This window comes from Protopterus annectens, chromosome 8.part0 (genome assembly GCF_019279795.1).
Source record: "Protopterus annectens isolate FY-2018-M chromosome 8.part0, PAN1.0, whole genome shotgun sequence".
NCBI classification, from domain to species: Eukaryota; Metazoa; Chordata; order Ceratodontiformes; family Protopteridae; genus Protopterus; species Protopterus annectens.
This window is the reverse complement of record NC_056741.1, coordinates 268,112,495-268,133,569: the sequence shown is the minus strand read 5'-3', so window position 1 is coordinate 268,133,569 and position 21,075 is coordinate 268,112,495.

Genomic DNA, 21,075 nt, shown 5'->3' with positions numbered 1-21,075 from the left:
TTTCCAGTAAGCAACTCATAAATATTATATATTAAGAAATACAGAGGTGCAACAACAGTCAGAAATACTGTCAGTACATCCAGGAGCTGGAACAAAACAAAAAAGGGCTTGTTAAATGCAAGAGAAAAAGAACACGTTGCATTGCAAGGCAGATGAGCAGGATGATTTCATTCTCAAGCCAAATGCTACGTGTAAAAATGTTGTGGATGACAATAAAATACAAAGCAAATCTTTGAGCGAACAGCAAATTTAAACAATGTCCAATAACCCTTGCTTCTCTTAATGAGTAATTACAAGAAAAGCATATGAATTTAACATTCTGGTAAAAAGAAGATATTTCCTTCAAGCATAAGAAAAACACGTACAACACTTCTGAGGTGGAGACAAGATACTAATATGGAGAAATGCAAAAACATGAGCCTGAAAGTGAAATATAAACAACAATACTTGCTAGAGAACCTGAAGTTGTAGAAAGAACAGTAATGCAAACTGCTACAGAGAAAGAGTGTGAGGGGAAAAAGCCTGCAGGGCTGTGCGGTACTCAGACTGCAAGAGACTAGACAACTAGAAATCCTTGGAATTAGACGAGAAACTACAAGACAGTTGTGAATCTGTTGCATAGCTGGCAGAAAATAACATTTCCTTTTTTTCCACCGGGGTTCCATGACTACAGAAAGATGAGCATTCAAAATATTTAAAGCATTTTTGTTTTAAAATAACAATATAATTAATTATTAATGGCATCTCCTTCACAAAGAACAACATTGTCCTGAACCTGGTGGATGCAGGAAACATGGGTTTGATTACATGTCTTCATGCCTGAATAGTCAGCTGGGGTGGTGTTGGGAATAAGCGGTTATTGCAGGCTTGCCTATCCTGGTCTTTGGGGAGTATAAGGGATTACTGAGCAGTTCAGTTCAGTTCATTCTATGTAGCTGTCTCTGAATTCATATAAAATAGTAATACTAATAATAATAATAATAATAATAATAATAATAATAATTAATAATAATCATATGGCAAAATGGGATGGAACTGGACAAGCTGTAAAGCAGTAGTATTTCTCAAAGTGGTACAAATTCATGCAAAATTCTAAGGCAGACACATACCTTATTGTGAGGTATGTTTGAATGCCACCGTTGTAGAAACAACCATTTAATATTTCTGATGACTATACTTGTTCTAAGATTGCAGGGAATTGTTTGGTTAATATGAAAATACTCTTTTCATGATTCAAAGGGAGCCTGGTTTCTTCATGTGTATGGTCTCCCAGGATTCAAAGATTTTTAAAGTACAAGGCCAGAAAAAAATCAAAAAAGTATGTTTTTGAGCCGTAATAATTTAAAATGTACTGATGCACAAACATCACTCTGAATGCATCATATTATTTTCTGTTGTGTTCTATCCCAAAATTTTACAGTGGATGCCATCTTACAGATGCAATTTTTTTTCTTTTCAGCCATTGTACTTCCAATCCCTTCTTTACATTGTGCATCTGGTGCCCATAATATAGCATTTTGTTCCATTTGCATGTTTTTGTGAATACTTTTTCCATTGACTAATGAAGAGTACACCTTAAAATATTGTTATCTTTTTAATCATTTCTCAGGCAGAGTATGATTAAGGTATGAATGAGTGATTCATTCCACAGCCAAGTCAGTTATACCACACATTTAATCAAATAGGCTGGAATCAACAAACTTCTCTACATGACGAAAAAAGGCACACCTCATTACTATGACAGATAATCTGACACTGCTCCCTTTAACATTTAGCACTAACAGTGAGGACACAAAACCTCAGATTTACTTAAAAAAGTTCCCAGTCCCAATCCGTTTGATAAGATTAGTTCACTGGATCATGGCTTACTAAAAAAACAACCTGATCAATCAATCTGTTACTGTCAGTAGACTTTATTGACTTTGGCCTCTACTGGATAATTCTTTTTATTTTATTTGAATTTGTTAATTGGGGCACATCATTCTTGTCAAAAGACCAATTTTAAACTTAGCCCATAGAGAGAAATAAATAAGGAAATAAAATATGGAAAAACAAAAATATGTATATACATTACTGTATGGTAAGGTAATTATGATGAGTATGCAACAAAGACAGAAGCAATCGCTATATACAGGATGGAGAGGCACGGTCATATAAGTTTAGGAATATGCAAAAGTATATCTATATCTATCTATCTATCTATCTATCTATCTATCTATCTATCTATCTATCTATCTATCTATCTTTGTATCAATCTTTATCATTACCTGTGTTATGAAATATTGAACAATCAGAAGAGCAAATAAAAAAGTGTGATCATTTTATAGCAAATCTAAAATTATCAAAAACTGCACAACCTAAAAGTAAAGACCCCCCTGTATCCCACTGGTAATTATATCTACCCACTCTTAGATCACACAACAGTGTGTAAGAGCAAAGTCTTTAAAGTGCTGGCAAAAACTCCACACAGAAAATACTCATGTGAGGATTCTTTTTTTTTTAACATCAATAAAAAACATTCACTCATATGACTGATTGCTCTTCTGAATATTAAATATATATATATATATATATATATATATATATATATATATATATATATATATATATATATATAAAGAGAGATTTAGCTATAGATATAGATATGGATGTATATCCATATATCAAAAATACAGCATATCAAATAGTAACTGATAGATCAGAATTTGTTAATCAGCAGCCTGACAAAAACAACAACAAAAAAAAACCATAAAACATATTTAGGGCAAATTCCCTGATCTCCACAGTACTGTGATCTCACAAGGAAAAAAAAACATTACATTTGATAAATTTCAGTTTTCGACCACTTGTAGGTAACATATTGTATGTGCAAATATATATTTATAGTTTACTATCAAATGTTGGAACATTTGCATTGTTCAGATGGTCGGAATTAGAGGTGGAAAAGCTAAAACTCCTGAGCTGAAATTTAATCGCCTCCAGAACACTGAGATGTAGCTGGCATTCATGGTTTTGGCCGTCACTGTTTAGAACTGGATTGGAGATTGCACTACAGTGGGACTGGGAAAAATTAACCTTTTCGTCAATATAGTGCAATTTCGGAGTTGGAATATATAATTAACAGGGGGTATGGGGGATGCAGGGAGGTTTCTCCTCCTGCAAAACATTTGTAGGACATCTCTGGAAATCAAGGTAAATTGGGTAATGTCGATAATATTGAATTTGACATTATCAACATTACCACATTCATTGGTGTGAGAAAACAATGTTGTAATGTCCGTTCATTTGGTTCGAGTAAGTCATTACTCAAACAAGAGATTTTTGGAATTTTGAGAGCATATATATATATATATATATATATATATATATATATATATATATATATATATATATATATGTATATATATATGTATATATATATTCTCTTTAAATTGTCAAATTAATATAACATTGACTCGCATAACAGTGAGACAACATCAGTGAAAGTTTAAATGAATAAACTTCCAGAATGGTGTATTTCACCTCTGGAAAACTAACCACTTGGCCACAATGGTGAACCTTACCCGATTTTCCCTGTAGTATGTTCTTGGAGTTGGTATATTTACGTGGGTGGGTGTGGTGGTGCAGCCCCCTACATGGACAGGTGTGGTGGGTGAATATCCCCACTTAGGTGGGTTTAATTTGCTTCAGATTTTGTTTTCTTTCTTGGTGGCCAAGTGGTTAGTTTCCCAGAGGCAAATTTCTCCATTCTGGGAGTTCATTCTTTTAAACTTTTGCTGACGTTGTCATGCTGTTATGTGAGTCAACGTTATGTTAATTCAGTGACATGACATAGATCCATATAAACACATGAACAATATATATATATATATATATATATATATATATATATATATATATATATATATACACACACACACACACACACACACACACACGCACTTATATATATATATATATATATATATATATATATATATATATATATATATATATATATATATATATAAAGTTATGTACAGTGCAGTCAAAGTGATGCTTGAGTTAGCTGCATTTGCAAGTGATATCATACAAACTTATTAAGAGGTAGACTGATGGAGTAGAACAAGGTTCTGGTAATATGTCCAGAGTGCAACTCACATAAAGCATTAACAGAATGTTTGATCTTTACTCAGAAGGTTGGATAAGAAGATATGTCTCTGAAATCAGTAGGGATGAATTCACATACGTTAGGGCATAATAAAGAGAAACAATGATCTGTGCATTGTAGTTTAGCTTCAGGAGCCTGTATGTCAGGCCATAGGTGGCTTTGATTTCTGTGTTTGAAAGGAGAGGGTTCCCTTTTTAGTTTGCCTGCAATAGAGAAAATTGTTTAACAGTTTGAAAATTTGAGCATAAAATCAGGTCAGATTTTTGCTTCACTGGGAGTTATTTAGCTTTTTGAAATGTTGTGTAGTGGTGTTCATGGTTTGGGGTATCTATGAGGAACCCATAGGTTCTGTTGGTGCTTGCTCTAATCTTTATGGAACTTCCTTTTGAGGTGTTTGCTATTAGTGGGAGTCCATATTCCACTTGGGCTAGCAGAATGCGTTTGTCTCTTGCTGTTCTAAAGTAAAGGAAGAAATTTTGGGCAGAATAGTAGTAGGTTAATCTTTTTCTTAGTCTGGATTGAAATTAAGAAATGGGTCTAGGTAAATTCCTTGATATTTAAATGAAGAGAAATGTTCAAATTCAGTGTAATTGCAATTAAAGATTACTAATTGTGAAGGGGGGGGTTAGCTTTGGTGTGGTTCCAGAGAACATTTTTTTTTTTTTGTTTTGGAAGAGTTGAGAAGAAGTTTATTGCACTGATTCAAATATTAAGAACTAAAGTCAACCTTTATCTCTTTGTGAAGGAATAAAAGTAAAATAAATTGCATAACCACCAGGTACAGAATAATAGAATTTAATTCATTTGTAAGTTTGTAGGACGTTGTGCCGGTTTTGTTTTTCTTTCTGAAGGAAGGTTAAGGCTTTATTAAATCAGAATAGGAAAATATCATTGGCATAAAGAAATAGGGGAAGATATTGAAGGTCTAAAGGTAGTTAGTTTATATAGATGGAAAAGAGGAGGGTAGCAAGGATGGAGCCGTGTGGTTCTTCTTGTTTGATTTTGGATTGCGAAGAAAAAGATGAGATTACTATTATGTAGAAGTGGCGGTTAGAAAGATAGCTGTAAAATAAAGTTAGAGCATCTGGACTAATGTTGATAGCAAGTAGGTGTTTTAGTAGTAAGGTGTGATCTATATATGTCAATAAATATAAGACCAGTAAGTTCTCCTTGGCCCACACTAAGAGATGGTCCAAATGGCTGTGCTGTGACCTGAGCAGAATGCATGCTGTTTAGATATGAGGAGGTTGTACTTGGTGGTGTAGGATGTAACCTGTGCATAGATTCGTTTCTCTGAGATGTTCTGCTAGTATAGGAAGGATAGATATTCAGCAATAACAAGAGAGTGTGGATGGAATGATTTGTTTTGGGTAAGCGATTGACCATTTCCGTATACCTGGCATGGTGTTTTGCATTAGGCAGAGGTTATATAGGTGCTGGAGGATTGTAATAATGTATTCTCTACAGGGTTGGATGAACCAGGGGTGGAAACCAGTTCTGCATGGGGAACTATGAATTTCAGTTGTTTCAGGACAGGTTGTATGAAAGCGACGGATGCAAATAGTGGGCCTGAAGTGCATATGTGGCGTGAGTAGTGGTAGGGTATAGTGTAGGAAGGTTGCTAAATTCTGCTGGCAAATCAGATGATGTGTCTCTATATAAATCAATAACAAGCATACCTCTAAGCTGGGCAGATATATAAATCAATAACAAGCATACCTCTAAGCTGGGCAGATATATAAATCAATAACAAGCATACCTCTAAGCTGGGCAGATATATAAATCAATAATAAGCATACCTCTAAGCTGGGCAGATATATAAATCAATAACAAGCATACCTCTAAGCTGGGCAGATATATAAATCAATAACAAGCATACCTCTAAGCTGGGCAGATATATAAATCAATAACAAGCATACCTCTAAGCTGGGCAGATATATAAATCAATAACAAGCATACCTCTAAGCTGGGCAGATATATAAATCAATAACAAGCATACCTCTAAGCTGGGCAGATATATAAATCAATAACAAGCATACCTCTAAGCTGGGCAGATATATAAATCAATAACAAGCATACCTCTAAGCTGGGCAGACAATATGATGCACCAGAGTTCCTTCAAGTGCAGAGTACCATATACAAAACCCAGTGCCATGTCCTAGCCAGTGATAGGTCAAAGTGCATGTCCCAAGAAGCTCACAATATATACCTGGACTGATGCAGACACTCACCATTCAACTTTACACCTTACTCCTGGGAGACTTTAACTTCCCCTCTATAGACATAATCTTACACAGCCTCAAATCTACAGGCATAGAGATTTCAGAACTTTGTAAATGCAAACACCCTTGACCAAGCAGTGAAACCTCCCACTAGAGGTGCCAACATACTGGACTTAATACTCAGAAGTATGGGAGAATGCTGCACTCCTCCCCAGTGTCTTGTCCTCCTTGGTAAGGTCGAACCATAACATTGTCTCATTCAAAATCAAAATCAACTTTGTAACCCCAGTAAAACCAATAACAGTTATAAAATATTCCAAGGTGAGCTGGCTTTCAGTGATGGTTTGTCAACATTAAATGCCCCTGCAAACCATGAGAACATAGCAGCCTATACTTAATTGCTCTCAGAAGCTCTGTACAACCATGTCAGTAGCTACATACAGGCTGCTGTACTCACCAGAAGTAGGTCCAGAAGTAGCCCCAGAAACAAACCATCCTGGTGGTATCCCAAATTAAACATGACATACAACAAAAGGATAACAATTATGGCAAAAATCAGGAAAGGCAATTCTCATAAAGATAGAAACTCTCTCAGCAAACTAAATGAGTAAGTATCAGGGCAACTTAGGTCAGACAAAGCCAACCTTGGGGTTCAAATAGCCTCCCAGGTGAAAGATGACCACAAGGCCTTCTACATCTATGTCAAAAACCTCAAGGGCAGCACACAGCAATTTGCTGAACTAGTGGTTAATGGTGCCACATTCAAAGAGCATGGTGATATAGCAATCCTGTTGGCAGATAAAATCAGTTCCAGCTTTACCCCCTCCCTTTCATCACCAGTTATCCACCAAGAAATACCCTCAAACATAACACTCCAACTATAACTAGGGAGTGTGTACTGGATGTGCTTGCTAAAGCCAAGAACACAGCCTCAGTGGGCTCCAATAACATCCCAGGATGCCAGCTGAATAGTCTAAAATATGACCTATCAGGACCCCTGGAGTCATTATTTAACTTCAGTCTAAAAACAGACGTTGGGCCACGTGTATGCATGACTGCAACAGTCATCCCCCTTCAAAAGGAAGGACCTTCAACAGATCCTGGAAAATACAGACTAATTAGTCTGACTAGTCTTATTTGCAAAACCATGGAAAGAATTCTCATGGAAATTATCAGTAAGGACATAGGAGACCTGCCGTCACTGGATCCTTCCCAGGTTGGCTTATTCAAAGGAAGGTCATGCTTATTGAATCTGGTGGACTTCTTTGATAATGTCACTAAGGCAATGGATGAGGGGAAAGTGGTGCATGCTGCCTGCCTAGATCTCCCTAAAACATTTGATACAACATCCAACTCAGGCATTGTCAGCAAGGCATAAAACCCTTTATAACATGCTAAATAGCTAGCTGGCTCATGGATAGGACCTAAGAGGTTAGGATTGGTGAGGCCACCTCCACAAAGAAGCCAGTCACCAGTGGAGTCCCTCAGAGCTTTGTGCTGGCCCACTCCCCTTTAGCATCTATTTTCTGGAGGTCACAGCCAATGTTAAAGGCTTCTGGTTGAACAAGTTCACAGATGATTGCAAATAGGAGCAGTCATTGCATTCCCCCAAGATGAAAACAGCCTTCAGGAAGGTCTAACACAGGCAAGTGCTTGCTGCCAAAGTCATGTCTTAAAGCTCACTTTCAGTGCATATTGGGAAGTCAGCCACGCTACGAAACTACATTATCAGTAAAATACCCCTAAAAGTTAATTCACTAGTCAGGGATTTTGGAATGCATGTAGATAGTAACATAGCCATCTGCCAACATGTATCCAAGGAAGTAAGAAAATGATTTTATGTTGCTCAACTTATAAGTAAGGGCATGGCATCTAGGTCGAGAGATCATCCTAGCACTGTACTCGATCCTTATCAGACCCACTATAGACTTTGGTATGTACCTGACCAGACACATGAAGCAAGTGAAATTTCGCAAGGGTTCCTTCCAAAAAAATACAGGGAGTAAACACAATGTCCTAGGCTGATTTCCTCAAAACTCTCCCCGGGATTCATGATGCTCGGCGCAAGGACGGCGTTAGCCTTGTGCCACCCGTGCAGCATAGAGATGGCGCAGCAGCACCACATGCATATTAATGAAGGCACGCTGCCACAACGTCCACGTGCATAGGAAATGTGTGTGAGTGCAGGGGGTGTGCCTAAGCGCTGCACAGAGGCATGAACATGTCGGCTGCAGACATGCAACCTAAAATGCTGACTAGTACAGCCTGCCTCTACAATCACTCCTGTCAGTGTCCGTGGATACTGAAACTTATGCAAAGCATACAACACAGTTTTGCGAACACCAAAATAAGAAGTAAACACAAAGGCACGTAGCTGAATATTGAGTCCCCGTCCCTCGAACAAATGACATTTAAAACCCCGTGCCTGTATTCCATTGTAGTGTTGATTGTTATACCAAGTGGAAGCGAAACACAGGGTGTTAGCATGTCATTGCCCTTTGCTAAGCCCAGCCCAATGGTTAGGGTTACCACCTGTCCCACTTTGTGAGGGACAGTCCCTGTCTGGGCAGTTGTGTCCTTACCAAAACTATTAAAAATGTTAAATGTCCTGCGATTGTAGGACATAATTATGTCCCATATTTTATGTAATAGTTCCATAAAATAGTTAATTCTGTATCTAAACTACCTAAATGTTACAAGAAACAGAATAAGCAACTAAACCGCTAAAAGAATAAGCTGTCAGGTGGGCATAAAAGTAAAGTACTCTCCTTTGTACTGACCGTGGGCATGTGTCGGCCTGTAAAATCTGATGCGTGTCCCGAAGATGTCCCACTTTGGCCATCTGAAAAGGTGGCAACCCTACCAATGGTCAGAGCATTCGTTCAATATCTGCCCATTCGTGGTCCAGGTCGTCCCTGTCTGGACGGCCCAAAGATGAATGGGTATTACCCGGGTCTACCTACCATGTCATGAAAGATAGGTATTTGCATGTACTTATGTGCATGAAGTACAGCATGTGGAAGATCAAATATGCCAGGGTTGTCCTCACAACCATATTGGTACCAGAGATATGTAAAGTATGCAATGTGTTCTGTTGTCTGTGCCATGGGCCATCAGTCAGAGAAGGGATGGATGGTGTGTGTGGAATATATGGGTGGGGGGTGATGGATAATGTAATAATTTGTCAAGGGGAGACTGGGTCGGATGCACAATAGGTGAACTGGAGGTATAAGAGGGAACAGTGTGTGAATCAGAAAGGAAACCAAAGAACAAACATTCACATCTGCAATACAACCTGACAGGCCATACTGCAGAACACAATCCCACAAACATATGGACATTAAAATGTGCGATACACATGTACAGAAATGTTATTGGCTCACACCCACATAATGGTCTGGCCTGAACCGAGCCATCCACCCCTAACACACCTGGATACATAATTGAATACCCATCATCCCCTCCACAGCACACCACCCACCCCCTTGCTGAACATCCACCAAAACCCCCCATACATGGGCTGCTATCTTGGTGCAGCCATATCTGCACAATAGTGACCCCTACCCACATCTAGTAGGCAGTTGCACCCTAGGCAGTCTCAGGCTTGCAAACAGATTTGCTGCATTCAGGACTGCTTTTAAGCTCCTGAGGTCCCCCCCCAAGCCATTCTGTGTTGGAGGGAAGCGTTCTAGCTTAACAGTGAGAGTGGTAAGCACTAGGTAACCCATCTACCATGTAAGGAGTGGTTTCTGGGCCCAGAATTTTAGTATTGGCCATTTGGGCAGTTTTTCCATCTTTTTCAACTTTCTGATTTAAAAGCTCGCATTTGCACTTGTATCCCCCTTTCTTGTAACTAGTCTAATCCAGATACAGATTTGCTGTATCCAGGACTGTTTGTAAGCTCCTTAGCCCCCCCAAGCCTTTCTGTGTTGGATGGAAACCCAAGGGCAGACCATGCCCCTAAACCTGGTGGATGTCTTAGAGACAGTTACCAAGGCATCAGAAGAGGGTAAGGAGGTCCACACAGTCTACCTTAATCTCTCAAAGGCTTTCAACACCATTCCCCATTCTGGTATTATCAACATACCCATCCACCTGAACATTAACCCCTACGTCATGTGATGGTTTGCAAAGTGGCTCACGGACAGAACCCACACAGTGGGAGTTGCATACCCTAGGTCCGACTGTATACCAGTTACAACTGGCATCCCCCAGGGCTCAGTCTTAGGACCCCTCATGTTCGGTATATACTTCTCTGACATACAGGCAAGGGCAGGAGGGCTTTGGCTGAAAAGTTTTGCAGACGACTGCAAACTAGAGGCCATAATTGATTCCCCAGCTGATACAGACACCCTCTGGAAGGGTCGCACTGAGACGGATACCTGGTGTCAATATCATGGCCTCAAGCTGAATGCCAAAAAGTGCATAGTCATCCCCTTTGGATATAACTAATTACCCATGGACTAGCACATAGGTGTTAGTCCCCTACATACAGAAAAGGTAATAAGGGTTCTGGAAACCCCAGTAGATAGCAATCTTTCCTTCGATACCCATAATGACAAGGTGGTTAGAATATACTTCTACGTGGCTCCTCTAATCTCTAATGAGTTCGCATCCAGAGCAAAGGAGGCCATTGTGCCTCTCTACTCATGACTTATTAGACCCATTAAAGGATACACCACCCCATTTGGGATGTACATTACAAGACAACTGCAACAGCTTGGAAGACCACAACAGTACCACACCAAAAGGATTACTGACCTCAAACAGATGACCTATGCAGCCCAACCTAAGAAACTCCAGCTATACTCGGTTGCATACCGCATACTCACAGGTGATCTCTGCTTGACATACAAGGCCCATGTCCAAGCCAGTATTGCTGGATATGCTCCACCTAAACAGAAGCCACTGAGAGCCACATGCTCTAGGGATATACACCTAACCACAACGATGACTAGGACGTGCTGGATGGATATATTCCTGACCCAGAGACTCCCCATGCTTTGGAACATGATTCCAATGTACATCAGGCAGGGCCCCTCACTAGCAATCTTCAAGGGGAAACCTTGATGGATAGATGGGAGACAGACATGTACCCCAGGGATGACTGCAGTGGCTCTGCTAGACAGAGGTGCAGGGAACTAATGGCTCTGCCATTCAGAGACACAGGGAACTAACCTAAGGGGATGACGGAAGCCAACACACTCTAGCTAGGCTTATAAATACATTTGAACAGACAGCCTAGTACCTACCTTTGCACTTATTACATGTCTTTTGTGCATGGATAGTTAACTAGCTCTTCCATTTTACTTTGCTATCATGCTGATAAACTGTCGGGTGACAACAAGTCATATGTATCCTGTTATTGTGTATTGTAAATGCCAATAGACATAACTAATGTGTGCCTAACATAACAGTAATGCTATGTAACTTGTAATACATATCTGCCTACAATACTGTACATTACACAGTTATTGGCACAATATCCCACAATGCAAATCATAATTGCACAGTGGGCCAACCTTCAACATGTTATTCTCAGTAATACACCCATACATATGACTACTGTTACAATATATCAACATATACTGTCCCTGTTATAGCACATACTTGTTGGACCAGTCCTGCCACTGACAGCGGCTGGTGAGGAATATTTGGGTTCAAAGCCCTTATATAGCATCCCTTGTGGTGTATGCAGTGTTTGCCTTGTCACCTACAGCAGTACACACATAAATACTACAGGCGTTACTATGCTCAACAATACATCACTACAAGATAACTGTTTCCACTATATGGATTGCGTACACTTTAAATATTACAGAACAGGTACTACATACACAGACATACTGAGTGTTCTACATACCTTATTAGTAACCCGAGGTGTTGTTGACTGTTAATTCAATCCTTTTCAGTTTGTGTTTCAATCTTCTTTGTAACGTTCTGCTGGTATATACAGATGGTTTGAATGTGTGATAAGTCATCCTTTTATAGTTAAATATCGGTAACATGTGCTATCCTGACCACCAACTGGTGTTCCAAAGTAGTTGATTAGATGCACAACAGCTGTGCAGCTACTCCATTAGCCAATACCATGGCAACAGTGGTGTATAATTGAGTACTCCACTTGGGCATTGTCCATTTGCCTTACTTTCGAGGAAGACGGCCTGGATGTGTTGTTTGTGATGTATTTCAATAGCTATATGGAGACATCAGAGATATATTAGCTTCATGACTCCCATGGATTGTGTGCAATGGCTAGAAGATGTTGTTCTACATGTGAGTACACCTGTTATATTTCAGAACATTGCTACTTATGCAGGGTTTGTTTGTACCTGATACTTCTGCAGATGTTTCAGTCTGGCAAGGATGTTTGGGCAGCTCAAGGCTGTATGGCTATGCATGAACTGTTAGGTGGTTTACACTGTGCTCACCAGACATCCTTGGTTTGGTGTACATGTGTATCATACTGTGCTGTTAATCAGTAATTGGTAACACTTGCCTGCGTACACACAACCCTCTGAAATGGGATTAGTGCAGCTGTTCCATTGTATAACAGCAACTATTTCACATAGGGCCATGTTAGTGTGTCTCTGACAAGGTATGTTAAGGCTTCTGCAGATGTCGTACAGTGAGTGAATGAATTGTGATGTTATTACAGTTTGTATTGCATTTATTTGGGTGTGGGGGTGATGTTGGTGGGTGTACATAGCAGATGCAGGTGTGTCGAAACTGCTTTTATATATAATTGATATGTGTGTGAGGGTTCCTTCTCTCTTTGAACATCTACCCTTTAGTGGACTAATACTATGGTAATTGAAGGCTGAATCATTAAGGCACTGTTAATTGGTTCTTGATTAGCATGCAGGTGATGTTAGTCCTTGAATCCTTTTGGCAATACATCGGAATGTAATAAAGTGTTGCTACATGAAAGCTGTGTATTTCTGTCATAGGTATTTGCAGTCATTGGAGTTGTGTTGGTGACTGACCATCTTTGGCTAGGGTTGCCACCTTTTCAAATGGCCATAGTGGGACATTTTTGGGACACACATCAGATTTTACAGGCCGACACAAACCCATGGTTAGTACAAGGGATAGAACTTTCCTTTTTTGCCCAAATATAAGCTTATTCTTGTAGCAGTTTAGTTGCTTATCCTGTTTCTTGTAACATGTAGGTATTTTAGATACAGAAAGAACTATTATATGCAACTATTACATTACATATGGGACATAATTATGTCCTACAATCTCAGGACATTTGCCACGTTTAATATTTTTGGTCAGGACACAACTGCCCAAAGAGGGACTATCCCTTGCAAAGTTGGACAGGTGGTAACCCTATCATTGGCTCATGTCCATAGCACATATTTGTAATAGTCTATAGGCATATACTCTCCATATCCTTTGTTCATAAAGTTTGGTCATGGCGGAATGTGTGATTGCTATGGTCCATGTTATACTCATATATGAACACTTCAACCTCTGTATACGGGATAACTATGGAATCCCAAAACCACACAATTCCGACGCCCACAGTACCAGGCCCAGACTCCCATACCCCACATAACCGACAGCGACAGTAACTCACGAAGTAATACAAACATGGAACACACACACGAACACACAGACACACTGCTACACACCGCATCCAAACAAACCATCCTACACTACATATGAGCAGGGGGGCATGTCCCCTACATCCCCTATGTGGGTGTCTGCGCCATCCACACACCCCCTACTTTAATATTCTACCTCCTCTCTCCAAAGCTCTGTAAGAGTTAGCCCCTATCAGAACCTTATGCCATCACAGAAGCCACTTTCTTTGAAACCCTAATAAATAACAGTGATCAACACGTTGCTTAAAAATGCCTAAAACTGTACATCGGTTTATTTTCTGTTTAAACTGGATAATTTTTTTGTTTAGGTTTGTTGAAACACATGCTTAGATATAAGATTCAATTTTTAGTGTATTATATATATATATATATATATATATATATATATATATATAAAATAAATGTGGCACAGTGACTGTGTGATCTATTAGTCACAGGAAGAGCACAGGGTGAACACTTATGCAAGTTGTATTAAATGTTGCAAAGGCTACAGCAGCCTCCATTAAGAGTCAAAGGTCAACGTGTGAAGTTGGCACATGACAAACTGAGTGCTTACAGTGTATGCTGGAAAGAAATGGTGTTAGTCCTCCTGCTGAGAAGGATAAGGGTCTTCATGAGGTGATTCCTTACTTGCATGAAAAAAGTGCATGCATATATTGGCTTAATAAATTACTATGGAAAGTCTATGCCTGAAGTGTAGCTTTGGTAATGCATAAGATCTCCAACTGTAATTTTTGTTTCATCGCCATCTAATTGCTCTGACCAAGTACTTTCAACTATAGATATATATATATTACATTTACTCATGCCTTTGTGACATGGATCATGGCTAAAATGAGTTTATAAAGGATTGGTCATTTATTTATTATTTATTTTACATTTGTTTACCAGGAAAGTCTGACTGGACAGGTCCTTTTTCAGTGGAGGATCAGGGAGAAAAGGTCCAAGATTAACAAATGCATACAGCAGAGAAACAAATACAGCCAAGTGAGAAGCAAATACATACAATATAGTGATTTCAGATGCAATAAGTAGAGCAACAGTAATTTACATAGAAATGGTTGTTTACATTTAGTGAATATAACCAAATGATTATGTACAGTTAAAGTGAAACTACTGTTAGTGGAAGAGCATGTTAGTAGAGTAAGAGTAATGATAATAGAGTGAAAAGGAGGAATAGGTTAACTTTACCAAGTTAAAAAATAAATATACACTTAAAGTCATTGAGTTCAATAAAGTTACCATTTTAGTGAACACATTTAGTTGCTAACTTGGTACATGCATTGATCCAGTGCATACATTCCAGTCTTAGGGCCTTGGGTAGTACTTACTGGGTGCTGAAGAAATTTATCCAAGATTCCAGGAAATTGATCTGTAAAGAACAGGCATACAATCAATCAAAGTAGTGTATTCAGACATTTACTAGTATTGCTACACGTTATTTACAATATTGCAGTCATGCTTCCTCTGATTAATAAAAGAAATATTGTCACACATAAGAATTACTCTTGAAAGTTTTTCACATAGGCAACAAAGTTTGCATTGTAGATATGCTTCTGTAATGGTGCTGTATATTAAAAACTGGATAATAAAAACTGGCTAGTTTAACTGAGTAGGTACCCTGCATTGGGGTCCTCACTCTTCTCCTGTGTTCCGCACATCGCCAGACCTTTGCTGGAGGGAGGACCCTTCCAAACATTGCCATGAAACCCAATGATTTCTACTTATCTGTCTACATATTATCTATAGGCTGATAATAGAAGCAATAAGGAGATAAAAGCAAAGCTCTAATTACTTTGTAACATTGCATTTCCAAGGGTTTTATAAAGGTGTAAGTATCCTGGAAATTCTTACTCAAGGTATAGACAGCCCTACATCAGTGCCATATAGTTGCACTGAAGCATAGTTTGCTTGAGAAATGATGTCAGGTACATAATGTTCATTTTACCTGGTAGGACAGTTAAAAAAATGAGCAGATTTATCAAATTCAGTTAATGACCAAAACTGCCAGTGTATTTTAAAATATATATGCACGTCTAAATATTATCCCTCCAACTCCACAGCTTTTGCTTTTTTAATCAGTTCATTCTATGCAGAGGTCTCTGAATTCATATAAAATAGTAATAATAATAATAATAATAATAATAATCATAGAGTGAAATGGGAACTGGACAAGCTGTAAAGCAGTTGTATTTCTCATAGTTGTACAGATTCATACAAAATACTAAGGCAGATACATAGCTTATTGTGAGGTATGTTTCAGTGCCACCTTTGCAGAAATAGCCATTTAATATTAGTGATGACTATACTTGTTCCAAGACTGAAGGGGGTTGTTTGGCTTTTATGACGATACCCTTCTCATGATTCAAAGGGAGCCTGGTTTCTGCATATGCATCCTCTCCTAGAATTCAAAGATGTTTAACGTACAAGGCCAGAAAAAGCTAAAAGTATGTTTTTGAGCTGTAATAATATAAGATGTAGTGATGCAGAAAAATCACACTGAGTGCATCATACTATTTTCTGTTATGTACTATCCCAAACTTTTGCAGTGGGTGCCATCTTACAGATGAGATTTTTCTTTTCAGCCATTGTAGTTCCAACCCCTTCTTTACATTGTGCATCTGGTGCCCATATATAGAACTGTGTTCCATTTACATTTTTTTCTGTTTACTTTTTCCATTGATTAATGAAGGGTGTACTTTAAAACACTGTTATCTTTTTAATCATTTCTCAGAGTATGATTACAGTATGAACGAGTGATTCATTCTACAGTAACTTAGCTATACAACCCATTGAATCAAATAGGCTGCAATCAACAAATGTATCTACTTGGGGACTAAAGGCACACCTCATTACTATGACAGATACTCTGACCCTGCTCCCTTTAACTTTTGTCACTAACGGTGAGGACACAAAACCTCAGGTTTACTTAAAAAAGTTCTCAGTCCAAATCTGTTTGATAAGATTAGCTCACTAGATCATGTCTTACTAAAAACAACCTGATCAATCAATCTGTTACAGTCAGTAAATCACTTTATTGACTTTGGGCTCTAATGGATAGCTCTTTTTATTTTATTTTATTTTATTTGACTTTCTTAATTAGGGCACACCATTCTTGTCACAAGACCAATTTTAGTTTTAGCCCATAGAGAGAAATAAATAAGGAAAGGAAAATATGGAAAAACAAAAATATGTATATACATTACTGTATGGTAAGGTAATTATGATGAGTATGCAACAAAGACAGAAGCAATCACTATATACAGTATGGATAGGATCAGGCTCATAAGTTTAGGAACATACAAAAGTATATCTGTATCTATGGGTTCATTACATAAGACCAAAAACCCATAATACCGACGCCCATAATCCCGAGACCAGATACCCGAAAGACAAGAAGACCCAAAGAACAGAAGCATGAAATTTTAAATCCCGAACACTACATTAAACATACACCACACACATACACAGACACACACCTTCACCCAAAACACAAACACACAAACCTACACTACATACAAGCAGGGGGCAGTCCCCCCTGCACCCCGCATGTGAAGGGCTGTATCCCCCCCCACACACACACCCTTCTTAAATATTCTAACTCCAAGGTCACACTACACAGACAAACACATGAAAACACCACCACACACCTACATTCCCCTTGCACACACACACATCACAGTCACAACACACACTTACACACACACTAAAGCCCCTAACCAACACACTCAAACATAGAAACTTACCTGACCTTCCACCTATCCATTCACAAACTGCAACACCAGAAGCACTTCTTCAACATCTCCAAACTTCGGGATTTTGAAATTTGCGCTTCTGGTCTTTCGGTATATAGGGGTTTCAGCTATATGGTCTCGAGATTTTGAAATTCGATATTTCAAAATTTCGAGATTATGTAGTGAACCCATATATATCAATATCTGTATCTATATCTGTGTCTATCTAACTTTGTATCTATCTGTCTATCTGACTATCTATCTATCTATCTATCTATCTATCTATCTATCTATCTATCTATCTATCATCTATCTATATATAATTGTCTCATGAATAGCGAACAATCAAAAAAGAGTGATCATTTTTTAGCAAATCTAAATCAAAACTACACAATCTAAAATTAAAGCCCCCCTGTACCCCCTGCTAATTATATCTACCAACTCTGAGATCACACAAACTCCATGCAGAAGAACGTTTACTCATATAAGCATTCATTTTTTTTTTTAATATCAATAAAAAACACTCACTCATATGACTGTTTGCTCTTCTAAATAACATATATATATATATATATATATATATATATATATATATATATATATATATATATGTATACACATATATATGTTTAGAGAGTGATAGAGAGAGATAGACATACATATAGAGATATAGAGATATAGATATAGATATACATATAGATGTATAGATGCATATCTATATATCAAAAATGCAGCCTATCAAATAGCAATTAATAGAACAGAATTGGTTGATCAAAAAAAAAAATCTTCAGTTGAAATTTAGTTGACTCCAGAACATTGAGACGTAGCTAGCATCTGATGTTTTCGTTGTCACTGTTTAGAATTGGATTGGACATTACAGTAGAGTGGGGATCAGGAAAATTACCCTTTTCCTCACAGTTGTACGAGTTGGAATATAAAATTAGTAGAGGGTGTGGGGGGTGCAGGGAGGCTTGCCCTCCTGCAAAACATTTGTAAGGCATTTCTGGACATCATGGTAAGTTGGGTATTGTCAATAATACTGAATTCAACATTATCAACATTACTGCATTTGGTGGTATGAGAAAACAATATTGTAATGTCTGTTCATTCAGTTCAAATAAGTCATTACTTGGACAAGGGATTTTCAGAATTTTGATACCGAGTAAATATATATATATATGTATATATATATATATATATATATATATATATATATATATATATATATATATATGTGGATTCCCTTGAAATCGTCAAATTAACATAAAGTCAACTCGCATAACAGCAAAACAACATCAGCAAAAGTTTAAATGACTAAACTCCCAGAACTGTGTATTTTGCCTCTGGAAAACTAACCACTTAGCCACCATGGTGAACTTTGCCCTTTTTTCCAATGTAGTGCAATCTTGGAGTTGGAATAATTATTTGGGGAGTGTGGGGTGCAGCCCTCTACATGGGACGGTGTGATGAGTGAAGCTCCCAACTTTGGTGAGTTTAATTTGCTTCCAATTTTGGTTTCCTTATTGCTCGCCAAGTGGTTAGTTTCCCAGAGGTGAAATACGCCGTTCTTGGAGTTCATTCTTTTACACTTTTGCTGACATTTTCTTGCTATTATGAGAGTCAATGTCATGTTAATTTGGTGATATGACATATATATATATATATATATATATATATATATATATATGTGTGTGTGTACATAAATATATATGTTTATATTTAGTTGCATACAGCGCAATCAGAGTGACTCTTGAGTTAGCTGCATTTGTAAGTGATATCATGCAAACTTATTTAGAGGTAGACTGATGGAGTAGAACAAGATTCTGGTAATATTTCCCCTTCCATTTCTCTTTTATTCCCTTCTGTGAACAAATAATATTCATAACTGATCAAATACTGTGTGTGTTTAATTTAATTAAGAGCACAGTAGCCTACAGATACAAGGATATGCTGTTTTCCACCTGACAGATAGTTAAGAAATGACTTACAGGTTCACAGCATTTTGTGGTCAATTCTGATTGTTTTTCTTACACACAAACTTGTCTTTGCTTGGACACTGGATCATCCCCTCGCTATGCTCAGGCTCACTCAGCTAACCACCCTGCCCCCTATCCCACCCACCCCCGATACCCGCAATTTAAACATAACCAAACCACACCCACTGAGTTCAAATCATAAAATCTGCTATACTAATTACAACGAACCCCTCCCATTAGAAATTACTAGCTATCTACAACACATTTCCACACATACATAAAAGTGAATACCCAATAGAAGCATACTCTGTAAACACCCCAAACATTTCACACATAACCCATAACTTTGAATACGTGACACTGTAATGTACTAATACCTTAAACATGAATTTAACTTCCCTCAATACTGATAATTTTTCAGATAATTTATCAAACACAAATACTATCATGTTTGACTTTATTCCTCATTATTGCAGCTAACTAATTTCCAACTAGACAATCAATATATAAAGGAAGCAACTGCATCTAATAACCCTACCCTAACAACACCTAATAACTTTTGTGTGTCCCCATCATTATTTATAACCACACTCACAGACCTGAAATAACACCAACTTCTCTTTACAAAGAAAAGCCTCCATAATATTTCCTTTAAAATTCACAAAAGACTATTCAAATTTCTTCAGTTGCTCAGTCATATAGCAGTGAAACTTATACTTAGTGGTGATATCCACCCAAACCCAGGCCCCAAATACATGCTATCATTAAACTCCCCAATGCAAACCAAACTACCTGCTCCACATAAAAGTTCTGAAATAGTACTACTAAACCTATAGCTGAGAAGTATGCTGAATAAAATACATGAACTCCATGGGACTCTCTCCCTTTACAACCCAGACATTTCCATCCTTACTGAAACCTGGTTGCAACCAAATATACCAGACATAGAAATAACTCCACCTGGTTACAATATTCTAAGAGCTGATAGAATAGAAAAGAAAGGAGGCGGTGTAGCAATTCTCTTTAAGAACACGCTCAACTTACAAGCTGTAAACATAAGTATTACTAACATTAATAATGCAGAGCTACTCATAACCAGATTACAACTAACCCAGAACAAATAAATATACATATATATATATATATATATATATATATATATATATATATATATATGGGAGCACTTTACATAATCAAATTATTGAAAGCTCAAATTGCATATGGTCGAGACCATATGGTCGAGCTTTCAGTAAATTGAATGTGTAAAGTGTTTAAAAATAACACTTTACTTACCTTAAAACATTACCTGTACACAGAGGAAAGGATCCTTGTATGCTCTGTATGTAAGTAATGTTTTCTTTTTTTTTGCAATGTTGACAG